We start from the raw sequence: 15,178 nt of genomic DNA on the forward strand, positions 1-15,178 counted from the left end.
ACCGCGAAACTTTATTTTACAATACAGTTGCTTAGGAAGTAGATAATAGGAGTAATTACACCATAGATAGGGCAAAATTGATCATTTTCAGTAGGCCATATTTTACTGTCTTAGGTCATTTTCAGAGAATTTTAGGAGAATTTTATAGATCTTTTTTTTTTGGAAATTTTTAGGCCATAAACATCCGGCTCCTACTTATTTATAATCTACTATTAGTATAAAATTTTTAGTCGGTTATTTAATAACATTTAAAATTACTAGGTTATTTAGCGTCGATGAAATTGGTGATAGCGACATAAGGCCGAGAATTTGCCACGAGATATCTAACATTCACTTTACAGTTGGAGAAAACATCGGACAAACCCAACCAGATAATTGAGTTTGTTTTCTCCAAGTTTCTCTGAAATATTAAATAAAACATTTTGATTAGTGATGCTTGTCTTACATATAATAATATATTATATATACTCATCAATGTAATATATTTCTCGTTTTGTTAACAGGTGTTGTCGGAAACCATAACCAGAAGAGGCAATCCGAGACCTTGGTAAGTTTTAAGGGTTTTATAACACAGTTCATAATTAGAATAGAATATCGTGAATTCTGAAAACGGCACTCAAACCATACAACATATAGGCTAATACTTGACCCAGAAAGAAAGAAATAAAGAAAGAAAGAAAGAAAGAAAGCAGTAACGAAATATGATGAAGGGTTTTGTAATTGTGTTTATTTATTTATTTATTTATTTATTTATTTATTTATTTATTTATTTATTTATTTATTTATAATTAACGATTAAAACATAACTATGTACGATCAGTTATTAGGTTGTACACCGACTGCCACCATCATTCACCGTAGACAGATTAACGACTCCGTTTATGAAATTGCTACGCTAGATGTGCGCGCACGGGAAACAAGTGAGAGTTTCGAACGTCAGCTGGGTGGCAGAGCAATTGCCACACGTCACTGAACTGAATGAAAACTAGTGTTGTGTCACTTTTAAACGAATAGCTGCTCAATGAGAGTTAATTGAAGTGCTAAAATACTGTTGGGGGAAGTAACAATTCAACCTCGATTCAGTTAAAATAATACAATGAAGATGTTGGTTGGGAAAACCTACAAGCAGGCCAGAAACCACTACTTGTTGTAGGTTAGACCATTCATGGTTTCGGGTATTGTAATAATTGTTCTCATTTATTTATTTATTTATTTGTCTGTCTGTCTGTCTGTCTGTCTGTCTGTCTATCTATCTATCTATCTATCTATCTATCTATCTATCTATCTATCTATCTATCTATCTATCTATCTATCTATCTATCTATCTATCTATCTATCTATCTACCTAATCTGTCGTATCTGTCCTATCTATCTATCTATCTATCTATCTATCTATCTATCTATCTATCTATCTATCTATCTATCTATCTATCTATCTATCTATCTATCTATCTATCTATCTATCTATCTATCTATCTATCTATCTATCTATCTATCTATCTATCTATCTATCTATCTATCTATCTATCTATCTATCTATCTATCTATCTATCTATCTATCTATATATCTATATATCTATCTATCTATCTATCTATCTATCTATCTATCTATCTATCTATCTATCTATCTATCTATCTATCTATCTATCTATCTATCTATCTATCTATCTATCTATCTATCTATCTATCTATCTATCTATCTATCTATCTATTTATTTAATTTGGCGGAGTTAAGGCCATCAGGCCTTTTCTATCCCACCACCACAATACAAATAAGCATACACAAAAAAACAAATGCAGATTGAAAAAGTGAATATAAGATACATTAAATAAAGTTACAAATACAGTATGAAAAGCACAAATGAAAAAAAAATCAAGGAAAATACAAGTAGAAAGATAAGATCACAATAGGCACAAAAAGTACTAATGCAATATATTGACTAAACATCTAGAAATAAGTACTCATTATATAAGTACCAGGAGAAATAAAAAAGTAACAATTTCGAAACTTTGCAATAAATTAGATTACTAGAAAATGCTTAATAAGTTTGTTTTTGAATACTGTTAAATTACGACAGTTTTTGATGTCACTGAATTGAGTACTCCACAAAAATGCGATAGCGAGATAGTATATGATGATGAATACGATTATGTCTTATGTGTTGGTATGGCTAGTATGCGGCTATTTTGCGTGCGTGTGTAGGGATTGTGATATGATGATGCATGTATAACTGAAGCGGGCGACAAGTACTTAGGTGTAGAAGTGTTTAAGTATGATATCATAAATAATGTCAGTATACGTGTAAATACGTTTATATTGTTATTTTTAAAATTCTCAAAAGTAAGTGATAAACTTATCCACAAAACATGTTGAAGTGTCAATCAAAGGTGCGAAGGAATGTACAATGACTAGAAAAGAGGTGATAAAAGTCTAAGCAATTATGGATCTGTGAAAGGCTCTGGAGACCCAGCCCTTGTTATTAGAATGAGATAATTTGGATGAATTTATTTAATTATATAACCGCAGAAATTATTGTTTGAGCTGTTTTATGATAAACCGTAAAGAAGTATGATTTTAACAAGGTTGGCAAAGGTTTTTTGCAGCTTTTTAATTTCACATTTCTTAAATTGTTTTGGAGAAAAACGTCAAGTACCTCTTAAGCAGTTTATTTTCAAAATTTCCGCTAATAAATACTGTAAACAATTAGTACATCAACAATCTTTATTATTTTATATTATTTAAAAAAAATTGAGAACTGACCATGGTTCTAGGTTTATCAATGCAAATTGTAAACTGAAACACTTATGTTCCTTAAAGTAGAGTAATAAATTTTAGTGTTTATATTTTTAGTAACGAACTGATTCTTATGTGTGTGACGTATAACTACGGTATTATCATTATAGACTAACCATTCTCAAATGGTGGATCAATTACTCGTAATTTTTCAGTGGAGTATAAAAGTTTGGATTAGAATATCAATTCTGAATTTTGCTTCTCATTGATCAGGTCCACAATATTTTCGGAAAGAGAAAACGCATTAACTAACTTCGTTATGGCGTCTGGCCGCGAAACCAGGTGGCCCGGGTTCGAATCCCGGTCGGGGCAAGTTACCTGGTTGAGGTTTTTTTCCGGGGTTTTCCCTCAACCCTATATGAGCAGATGCTGGGTAACTTTCGGTGCTGGACCCCGGACTCATTTCACCGACATTATCACCTTCATTTCATTCAGACGCTAAATAACCTAGATGTTGATACAGCGTCGTAAAATAACCCCAAAAAAAAAACTTTGTTATGAACGCAGATGAATTCGAACACAACATACTCAGCTAGTGAAAGATATGCAATATTTGTTAAAAATTTAGTAAATATAAAATATTCATTTTATGATGTTTCAGCGTAACGCTAAACGATATTGTCTTTATCGTTAGAAATTGTTGTATTTGACTCTTCATCGCATTGTTCACTTCTAATGTATTTATTTTAGATACTTTCTGAGCGTGTGTGAATTCTTGTTCGTGTGTAAACTAAACAACTTTTAGCACATTCTATAATATATTAATGTAATTATATTTTGGTATCTCTTTTCTTTTAAGTTCTATTGCAAATTTTGTCTACAATAATCTCACTAGAGGTTTTGATTTAGGGCCTATTTGCAGAAAATCGAAACTCGAGTGGGATTTAATTGACTATTAGGCTACACGATTATAAGAAAGTGTATAAAGATTAGAAGAAATAAAGTATTCTAATATAATAAAATATTAATTGACTTACTAAAATATTCACTACATTGTCTTGAAAATGTATTATTGTATCATCTCACCATTACAAATGTTCCGCTAGATGGCAGTATTGTGTTTTGATGAGCTGTTCTCTTGTTACCAATTGTGTCAACTATGTAATCTTCATTGAACTTTTTGGACGATTACTAGTCAGGAAGGCTTTGTTAATTCAGTTTAATTTTTATTAATACAGTTGCATTCCACTTCAGTAATCAATTTATATTAAACAATCTCCGATACGTGACTGTTCATAATCTCTTACAGCAGAAGCTATAACATAACCTAAGTAATATAAACAAGATAAATTATAGACAATTTTTAATTAAGAATGATGAAATAAACATGAATCATTTTAAAAAGTACAATTACTGAAAGTAAAATGTTAGCAAACAAAGAAACAAATGCTAGGGAGGTGATACAAAATAAATGATAGGGAGATGATGAAAATTGTAGGATAAGCAGCCATGATTGGTTGAAACACGTCGTTCCGTACCATTTTATTGGTCAAAAGAGTATGACGTAGTCATATTAATGCCATTGAGTTACTTTTGTAATTTTCAATGAACCGTTGCCATTGGTAACAAAAGAAAGACAATAACAAGATTAACTTATTTCTTTCTTCTCTTTTCTTATCTTCCCTAGTTATCAATGTAATATTAAAAAAGTCTCGTTTTGTGGTCACTTCCTAATTAATTAAATTATCATGGAAGACAATTTTTCCTTCAATCTTTGTAGAAACTATGATTATTGTTGAGAAGAGAAAACATAAAATAAAACAGGAACAAAAAAGCTGAAGTAAAAATTTAATACATTACCGTGAAATAACCAGTAATCATTTCAAGTTTGCAAGTTTCTTCATTAAGGAACTTCCAGTCTGTTTCGAGATAAAATTAATAAGCCAGAGTGCAGTGACAAATAACTCGCAGTTTCATCAAATTTGCACTTCTTCCTACTCGACACTTATTAGGGGGGGGGCGGCAATTTATATTCCTTTGCTATTATGAAATTAAGAATCTTAACGTAGTAAGAATTACGCTCCTCATGATTTCATAACACATTTACCCTTTTATTTAATTAATTTGGTTTACTTACATTTTTCTTCTGTAACAAATGTGAAAATAATTCTAATACTGAAAGAATATGTGGAGATATATACGAAATTACACGGTTCTCGCATCCTTAATATTTTAAAATAGTTTATATCTCGTCATCTGTTTGTATTCGTTTGTCCATCTTCCAAAATATTGGTTGAATTTTGTTCATTCTAGGGTAGAGATTTTGTCATACCTAGTATCTACGTGTAAATGTATCAGATTTTTATTCGAATTATATCCTAACTATATATTTTAATACGCATACGGTCGAAGAAATGAATAAATGTGCTGCTCAAAATGTCCCAAGAATACTATGTTCCGGACAATATGTCACGTGCATAATTACTTTGTGCTTAAAATTATTATGAAGTTTAACGGTGGACAACTGTGGAATACCAGGAGACCCCATTGTTAAGAGAAATTCAACCTTAGTTGTAACAGGATTTGTTACACCCAGGTGAAACATTGAAAAAAAAAACTGAAAGATTTGTAATGAATATGGGAGGTAATTTTTTCAAGGTCTTATGGTAAACAACGAACGTCGACCGACCAGCGGTTAAGACCTAACGCTAATGCCACTGTTTGTCCAGGCATACGTTAAGTAGAGTAGCGATGTATAGAACAAGGAGACATACTGTCCCTAGTATGTGGAAAATATTGCATTATTAAGAAATGAGTATTCAGAAACTCTAAGTGGAAATGATTCAACACAAATTAAAGATTTTCTGTTGCCCCATTCCGCAAATCCAGGAAATTTAACTCCAAAGTAATAGTTAAAATTAATTTATATTTTACATACTGCAGTGGTGTAATGTACGTATAATGACAAGGACTTCTTTAGCTTTTTTAGTTCTTTAAACTGTGAACTGTGTCCGAGGATTTGTAAATTAGCAGCGGAAATTAGTATATTGCGATTTTCAGTAGCATAATATAAGTTAAATTCCAATAGGTTTTTATAGCCTAACAAAACCAAGATTAAAGGTTAAGTTATTCTATTATGATAAACGCCCTATGCTTAGATTTTCATCTTTAAGTAACATTTTGCGTGACTTAAGACTGCTGTGAGGCTGAAATCCAAGAAGAGATTCTGGTGAAATTCTATTTTAAAGAATTTATTTTCGTTATTATGACGAAGATGGTGCAATACTCCAGCCGTTTCGAAAATTGTATACATGAATGCAGTTATATCTAAACTATTCAATCTGTATTGTAATGTAAAAGAATATTTTGTTAGTTATTTCAAATCGTACATATATAGCATTCTCTGTTGTGAAATAATTGTATATTGCGTTTATTAAAATATGTAAAGAAGAATTATAAAGACTTATTGCATCTCGACTTCATAATATCAATTTTGTTCACCCTCATCTTTTGGTTGCTCCTATATGTACAGCATATATACTGCTGCCAGGTAGCCTGCGTAAGAATCTAAGAGCGTTCGGGCACTATTTCTTATACATCCAAGGCCTACGAGCACCTTGTTTCAGCAAGAGCACACCCATACAATCAACAACGTACTCTTCTCTTTAGCGGTAGCGGCCCGATGCAATCTACAACTCATTTTTATTGGAAAAGTGAATAAAATTTTGACATCATCCTATCTGTATTACGTTGAAGATATCACTAATGGCTTTGAGTATCGAGTGTTGCATCATTTATTATCTTGTTTTATGATTAAGCTAAAGTTATTCTCACCAAATAGTGACCTATGACAATTTGAAATCACACAAGCACCAACCGCTTAAACGTTCAGCGTAATTATGAACATTCTTTTTAAGAAATAAACAGCAATGCCAGATACATACGTCACAATTTAGGTCCATTATGTAATGAATTAACGTATGCGGTACGTTTCAAAATATGTTTTCAGCTGGATAAAACCATAGCTCACATTACTAATGTAACTATGACGGAATTGCGCCGAATTTTCGCGGAGACGAGTAGCGACAGTATCTAGCCGCTGGTCGACCGACGTGCATTACGTCAGCGTTCGCTGAGACTCTAACTTCTTGTAAATAGAAAAGTAAAATTGCGAAACGTTACAACACATATATCTACCACATGTAAATTTGTGAATAATTAAAATTATCCATATCTACTTAAAGCGTAATACCGATAAACGAAATTATAATGTATTTTTTTTATGCATTCTAGAAAACGAAAGTTCTTCTTCTAATTTGGGTTCATATTAAATTATTTATTTTATATGTGTATTTGCATAACACTTTCTTACTGGCTTTTAAGGAACACAGAGGTTCATTGCCACTCTCACATAAGCCCGCCATAGGTCCCTATCCTGAGCAAGACCAATCCAGTTTCTATCATATCCCACCTCTCTCATATCCATTTTGATATTATCCTCCCATCTACGTCTCCGCCTCCCCAAAGGTATTTTTCCCTCCGGCCTCTCAACTAACACTCTACATGCATTTCTGGATTCGCCCATACGTGCTACATGCCCTGCCCAACTCAAACGTCTGCATTTAATGTTCCTAGTTATGTCTGGTGAAGAATACAATGCGTGCAGTTCTGTGTTGTGTAACTTTCTCCATTCTCCTGTAACTTCATCCCTCTTAGCCCCAAATATTTTCCTAAACACCTTATTCTCAAACACCCTTAACCTATGTTCCTCTCTCAAAGTGAGAATCCAAGTTTCACAACCATAAAGAGCAACCGGTAATATAAGTGTTTTATAAATTCCAACTTTCAGATTTTTGACAGCAGACTGGATGATAAAAGCTTCTCAACCGAATAATAACATGCATTTCCCATATTTATTCTGTGTTTAATTTCCTCCCGAGTATCATTTATATTTGTTACTGTTGCTCCCAGGAATTTGAATTTTTCCGCCTCTTCAAAGGATAAATTTCCAATTTTTATATTTCCATTTCGTACAATATTCTCTTCACGAGACATAATCATATACTTTGTCCTTTAAGGATTTACTTCCAGACCTATCTCTTTACTTGCTTCAAGTAAAATTCCCGTGTTTTCCCTAATCGTTTGTGGATTTTCTCCTAACATATTCACGTCATCCGCATAGACAAGCAGCTGATGTAATAATAATAGAATAATAGTTCAATAAAATTAATTGGTAGTATTTGCAACAAGAAACTGCCTTTTTTTAGAAACGTATAAAACATAAAGAGACAATAAATACATTATATGGTTTCCTTCGTGACACATCTTTTTGAAGTGAAACTCTTTTAGGCAGGGTACGAACACATATTTTATTTTGTCACTTAAGCCTATTTTGTGAATTCATTCACTTCTTATGATTTCATTATTCGCCTTGTTATTAGTTATTCCATAACCTGTAATCATATACTATAAAAATATAATACATAACTGCGAGATATAAAATATCTCAGAAGGAAAGAAATAATTAAATCGTAGCAATCATTTTAAATTTACGATAAAAGAAGAGATTACTTACACTCACTTGAATGGTTTTGTAAAAAACGATAGTCCAAAAACATACATTTTCAGTAGAAACAAAGACCTATCTGGCATGGGTGTTGTTGGCACTTCAAGTAAGAAATTCATGCTATTTCTTAAGGTGTTAGAAACTTTGGAAAGCTGAAGTACATTTATAACTTAAATTGCCTCATAGAAATATATGTGTAAATGTAGGTAACTGTGGACAATGGTTGTTTTAAGAAAAATACTCTGTTGTGGCTGAAATGTGCTTCTCCTTTAACCTTTTTATTTATATTATCCTGTTTTTACTTCTTTTGTTTACGTTTCTTCAGTTGGGTTACTTCTGCATCTAAAGATGACTCTGTAACTAATATAACAATTCACGAGCTAAAGTATTTTTCTCTGAGGTGGCTTTTACCGCGTCCTGTCTGGACAATGGCTGTTTTCACAAAAAAAAAAGTCTTTGGACTATGGTTGTTTTATGAAAACCACTGAAAATTTCCACTCCTATAACATAGGCGTATGGTGTTTTTCCCCTAAAACTAATTCAGTATATGACCGCTACAATACGCTCACTACATGCTTAATATCTCAAATTTGCATTTTTTTTGGACTATTGTTCTTTTTTAAAAAACGCCCTTCATTTGGTTTCGTTCTCATAAAATCACGCACTGCAAAGCTTGAGAGCACCGAACTAGCGAGGCCTTATGGACTATCCGTTGAATAAAATGTAAATTAAAACATTAAACATAGTAAAACCTTATTTTCATAGTTCTTCTAAACTTACTTAAGCTTATGCTATGTGATGCTCTTTCGGTAAAAAATATAGAGTGTACACTCTTTTCAACAGTAATCTCACAAGAGGTTTTGATTTATCTAGAGAAAATCAAAACTGGAGTGGGATTTAATTGACTATTACACGATTAGAAGAAAGTATATAAAGATTAGAAGAAATAAAGTAGGTACTCTAATACAATAAAATATTAATTGACTTACTGAAATTTTATTTCACTAATGTTAGCTTCACCAAAATATTTGAACGAAGTCGCCATTTTCAGTTTACTTTCTATGCTGTAAACAAATGACGATCGCAAAACATGTTTTATAGTACCGTAAAGAATTTGCAGTTTGAAATGTTGGCAAACAAATGGTAGGGAGGTAATAAAAACAGAAGAAAGTATATAAAGATTACAAGAAATAAAGAAGGCTACACTAACACAATAAATAGATATTAATTGGCTTACTAAAATTCTAGTTCACTAAAATGTTTGAACGGAACCGCCATTTTCAGTCGACTATCTATGCGGGAAACAAATTACGATCGCAAAGCATGTTTTATAGTACCGTAAAGAATTTGCAGTTTGAAATGTTGACAAACAAAGAAGCAAATGCTAGGTTAGTGATAAAAACAAACAAAATCTAGGGAAGCGATAAAACTAAACAAATGCTAGGGAAGTGATAAAATTGTGCGATAAGCAGCCATGATTGGTTGAAAGACGTCCTTTCGTACCGTTTTATTGGTCAAAAGTAGTATGACATAGCAAAAGTGTAATAGTCACTAAAAGCTATGGAATTCAATACTCAGTGAACAATTGAGGACCGTTTTTGCAAAACTTGCTAACTGTAAAATTCGCAAAATTGAGATTTTGATGGATTCGTTAACATAAGGCAGGCCTCTACATGATGTTAAAAGCGTCTTAGTACTCGTAATATTTGATTAGTTATCTTCATTGTAGTGTGTCAAAGTGTGATCGTTTTTCCAAAACTTGCTTTCTGCTATGTGAGAGTTACAACAACATTTTGCTTACTACAGTGTTTTGTCTCTCCTGTAAAATTTAGTTTTTTCAGTTAGCAAGTTTTGCAAAAACGGTCCTCAATTATTGAATTAGATTGGTTTACTTTATATCAACCAAATGTGTGTTGTATCTTGTTAAGAGTCGTGGTACTGTAGACTCTCGGCAGCAGTGCTGTTTTTAACAAAGATCACGTGATGACGCATAATATAAAATTGACCCTAAAGGGAGAGCATTTTACGACTTACCAGTGACCCAAGAGGATGTAATGCGTCAGCTTAAGATGATTTCGGAAGAGGAGTTTTATAATAGCTTCCCTGTACTGCCGTTCTAATGAGTGTATTAAAAGAATAGATATGATAAAGAGACATATATCTGAGTTCTTTGATTTTTTTAGAATTCTTTTCTCTAAACTTTTCAGACAAACTGTAAATGTTAGCTCAATAAAAAATTGCTGATGAAGATGAAGTTTTCTGCAACTGTTGTATGCGTATGTTGCTCTTTGTATTGTAGTTTTTATTTCAGCTATATGAAACCAGTATTTCATATTTTTCTTACACAGATTTCAAGCGAGATTTACATCTACTCCTTTTAACTATAAATGTTCTTAATTTTATGGATGTAGCGTGTTTCCTCATTTGTAAGCCTCCGTAAATGTTGGCACATATCTCTGGAACTTAAACTGCAAAGTACTTGCAATTACTTTCGATCCCCAAGTTGGTGGCTTAAACAAGCAGTTGCCGGGCATAATTCTGCCGCAATTTCAGCCACTTGGCAAACTTTGGATACAGAAGTAAACATGTTCTTCTCCTAATAACGCCATATATTCCTTGGTTGTTTTTGGGCAATAGCCAGATCTGCAACACGCATGACTTAACCCCATGATACCTCCTCTCTGATGAATACGAACACGAGCACTTTACAGTCTCAGCTATTATATATCCAATGTTTGGCAGTTATTTCGTAAAGTGACTATCTATTTTATGTGTTCTTAGTGGGTCGCTGAACTGCTGAGGAGTAAGATTTCGAAGCTGGGATTTCCAGATTAAGTCGTGGCTTGTTCAAATGGAATTTAAGATACACAGTGGTGTTGTCAGGACAAGATATCTCGGGTAACTTATGTTTTGCCGTTCGAATAATTTCTTACTATCAATAGTATTATCAAGATTTCTGACAATTTTCCGGTAATTAAATTGAGCTTAATGTTTCTATCATGCTACCATATATTTTCGAATAAAAGGACAATAAAGCCTTTAGTATGGCTTGTTCTGGGAAGGAAGCAAAACTGAAAGGCTCTTATCGCTAGATTGTCGGTACGTTAAAGAATCCTTTACGTGATAAAGATTTCCAGGTAAAATCTGTGTGCTATGTTTCTTCTACGTTGAAATTCAACCCTGAACAACTTCTGTAACGTCGTAAAATAGAATAATACTAATACTTCTATTATTACGTTCATCATCACATCATTATCTTCATTATCGGCACGGTTGAACTTGATTCGAGTGCATGACAATCGAGAACGATGATCAGTTATCGATACTTATCTGCATAGCCTATACTAGATTTAATTTGATTACCGCACATACAAATTGTAAGTCAATAAAAATCGCATAATTCAATGCAAAATTTAATTCGCAAATACGAGGGTGGATCAAAAAGTAACGCATAACAATTTTTGTGGCAACGTATTCCTAGGTAAGCAAAATTTAATAATGCACAAGAAAGCTACAGGTTATATCTATTCTTCTACATTTCTCGACACATTTCTCCCATTGTGGCACCATATTCAGTACACCTTGTTCATAAAACTCCGTTTTTTTATGTATAGCCACCTGCGCACGACTGATTTCACGTCTTCATCCGAAATGAAGCGTTGTTCTCCTATGAATTTCTTATTGATCCGAAGAGGTGAAAGTCAGACGGTGCGAGGCCTGGACTGTAGGGTGGATAACTGCCTCTGATATTGGGTGGTGTTGCAGCGGTCACTGGTCGACTGGAACGTGCTTCGTCGGCGTACTTCTTCGAAGAACCTGCACCACCTGGAGATATTTCTATGGTTCAGACAATCAAGCGCCATACACCTCCAATATTTCCCTGTGGATTTCACTAGAATTTTTCGTTTTTCGCAAAAAAAAATAAAACTGACTACACCTCGCCGCCCTTCACAAGTGAACGATGGTATAAAACGAGCCATTTTTACTCAGTAGTTACAGCACTTTCCGCCAGGCTGACATCCGATCGAATCATTGTTGTCTGTAGCGCAAGATTCAAACTATCTGTCAAATTTGAACGTCCTAACCAAAATAGTATTCCGTAAAATAATTGTTTTGCGTTATTTTCCGATCTTCCCTTTTATTAACGAAACTTGTTAATAAAAGACAAAGAAGTTAATGAAAACATGATTTTGTTGATACATATGGCAAAATATCCACGAACATAATTTGTTAACAGAGCTAATAAATAAAGTAAAACTATGAGCTGTGTCCATACTCTTAATTGTTGCGAATTCTTATGAATTACGGAGGAATATTGAAATCAAGGTTGAAAATACAGAGAACTTTCAGATTAAACATTTCCGTCAGAAATATCATCCTGTCTCGGCGAGACCTGAGACTGCTCCCTCGGAGTTGAAAGCCGCCACTTCAATCATTTTGAACTGAATGAGATGAATTACTGGCTTATTCAATAGCCTACGTGTTCCTTTGGTTTTTTTTTTTTTTTAGAAGTACAGAGATCACAACGTTTTGATGGCTGAACCTACCTTCTTTATATTGAGATGAAAATAGTGGAGAATGGAGTACCCATATTATGAACGTTTGAATCCACTTAAATGTACTTCAGTCAGAGAACTTTTAGCTGGAATTAAAATAATTTCCATCCCTTCTGAAATAACTAGATGTAGAAAAAATTAAGTTGAGAAATTGAGAGCCAAGGAGTACAATGCGATATATTGCAGAGCACAGTGTTTTCAACTAGATGTCTTGGATTTGAGTGCGGCAAAAGATGCCGGAAATTTTGCTTGTTTATAGCCTACAGAATTATTTCATGTAATTCTGATGTATAATTTCTGATATTTCGAATATCTGTACACTACAAACTAATAAAAAATTTGCCACTGCGTCGCAATAAATAAACCATACTTTCAGCACATTGCTCCGCTGTATTTGATCGTATATTCAGTCCAAAGTTTTTTATAATGAAGTTTATATTAGTCAGTGAATTTAACTTTTTATAATGGTCTTAGCAAATAAGATATTCTGTTTTCTTTCTTTCTATTTTCATCTGATGATCTAGTTATTTGGTCTTGCGCCAGTAAGTTATAGAGTTAACATAAATTTTGATATGAAATAATTGTCAGACATTGACTAAAATAGTGAACACCGACATACAGTACCTGTGGTAAGAGTTGTCCCAAAAGATGTATTTATGAGACTGAATGTAAACTTTAAATATCACTAAAGAAAAAGATTAGTTGACAGGGCCAGGTGGTAGGCGAAACCTTTCTTGTACACTGACAATAGAATAACAAATTCAAGAACCAGACCTGGGGGAATTGAATCAGGCCAGCAGTCATGACGACATTTTGTTGACTTCTGTCTAGTCACGTTAGTGTCAACACAAATTCAAAACAAGTTATGGTCCGTAATTTAACCGTTATGGGTACATATTTCAGTTCTCCTATTGGAGCCTTTCTCTAAGAGCTTAGAAATGTAGCTCGATAGGACGCAATGAAAAATAGCTAATTATTCAGCAAAATTACTTATTTGTATTTAATAAATATATCGTAGTTCCTTGAATTAAACAACTCAAAATGTGGCAATTCCAGGTCGACTTAACGGAAGATAATATGTTTTTATACGGAGGAGGAACTCGAAGGCTTTTTTTTTTTTCGGAGGAGGGTCCGTAGGCAATACCGCTGCCTTAGGCGTACTGTGCAAACACCTTATGTTAAAATGATTGTTGAAGTCCATTTAGGATCGCTCTTTAAGCACATTATTCACTGCATGGTGTTATCATAGCGATTCAACTACAGCACCCAGTTCTTGCTGGAGATCTGATCCTCCTCCTGTCTCTGATGTTGTCCTGCAGCCTCCTCAGACCGATGACATCTGTTCGCAATTCATGTGCCTGAATCTTCTGCATCCTTAGCCAGAATAACATGCCGCAGTCGATTCCACGACTGACCAAGGCGCCATCTATCCAAGGGAGCTACACTACCCTGGTCACCGCAATCCGCTTATTAAAGCCTCTGTGGATTCGCTGGATATGTGCAGCTTCCGGAGACAGATGTCGCCTATAGGCAAATCCTGGAACTACGTCCGCCATGTTCTCCTGGTCGACCTGTAAACTATTAAGATGGTTATGGAATGATACTAATGAATGTGAAATGAGTCCAAGGTCCAACGCCGAAAGTTACTTAGGAATTCTGCTTCGATTGGTTGAGGAAAAACTTCATAAAAAAAAACCCAACCAGGTAACTTGTCCCAACCAGGATTTGAATCCGTGTCCGCTCGTTTCACGTTGACACGTGCTAACCGTTACTTCATAGCGGTGGACCAAGATAATGTGTTAATATTTTACATTTATGACGTTTCTAACGGCCAAGAATGCTAACCATTACTCCACAGCGGTGGACAACTCGAAGGTTTACACTGCAGCCTGAGGCTTATTGTACCTACAACTCCTGTTCTGTGAATGATATTTGTAGCCGAACGTTCGTGACGTGAACTTGACTCGGGCTATGGTATGGATGATGGTGATGATGATGATGATGATGATGATGATGATGATGATGTTTCTCAGGACAAGGTGCAATGGTATTATGTTGTAAACTCAGAGAGCTATTAGAGCTTTCATGTCTTATTAGGCTTGATGGTGATAGTAATAATAATAATAATAATAATAATAATAATAATAATAATAATAACGATAATCTATTATATGACTTTCTACAGTGCTGTAGTTTTTCCTATACCACCAAACTACGAGTATCATGTACTTAATTTATTTTCTTTCCTTCATTGTCTTTGCAGTCCTTTCAGTTGCATATTTCTTCATACTCTGGCCATCCAATTTTCATTAGGTCTTCCTT

General features: G+C 33.9%; 1 protein-coding gene across 1 annotated transcript in view; it reads left to right on the forward strand.

Annotated features, from left to right (window-relative positions):
• Positions 1 to 499: 499 nt before the first annotated feature.
• LOC138704814 (somatostatin receptor type 2-like) overlaps positions 500 to 15,178 on the forward strand; it is a 175,015-nt gene continuing 160,336 nt past the window's right edge. The window contains exon 1 of the mRNA XM_069833094.1: positions 500 to 547. The gene's annotated coding sequence lies outside the window, so the exon portion shown is untranslated. The remainder of the gene's footprint in view (positions 548 to 15,178) is intronic.

Source organism: Periplaneta americana, chromosome 8, assembly GCF_040183065.1.
Source record: "Periplaneta americana isolate PAMFEO1 chromosome 8, P.americana_PAMFEO1_priV1, whole genome shotgun sequence".
Lineage (NCBI taxonomy): Eukaryota > Metazoa > Arthropoda > Insecta > Blattodea > Blattidae > Periplaneta > Periplaneta americana.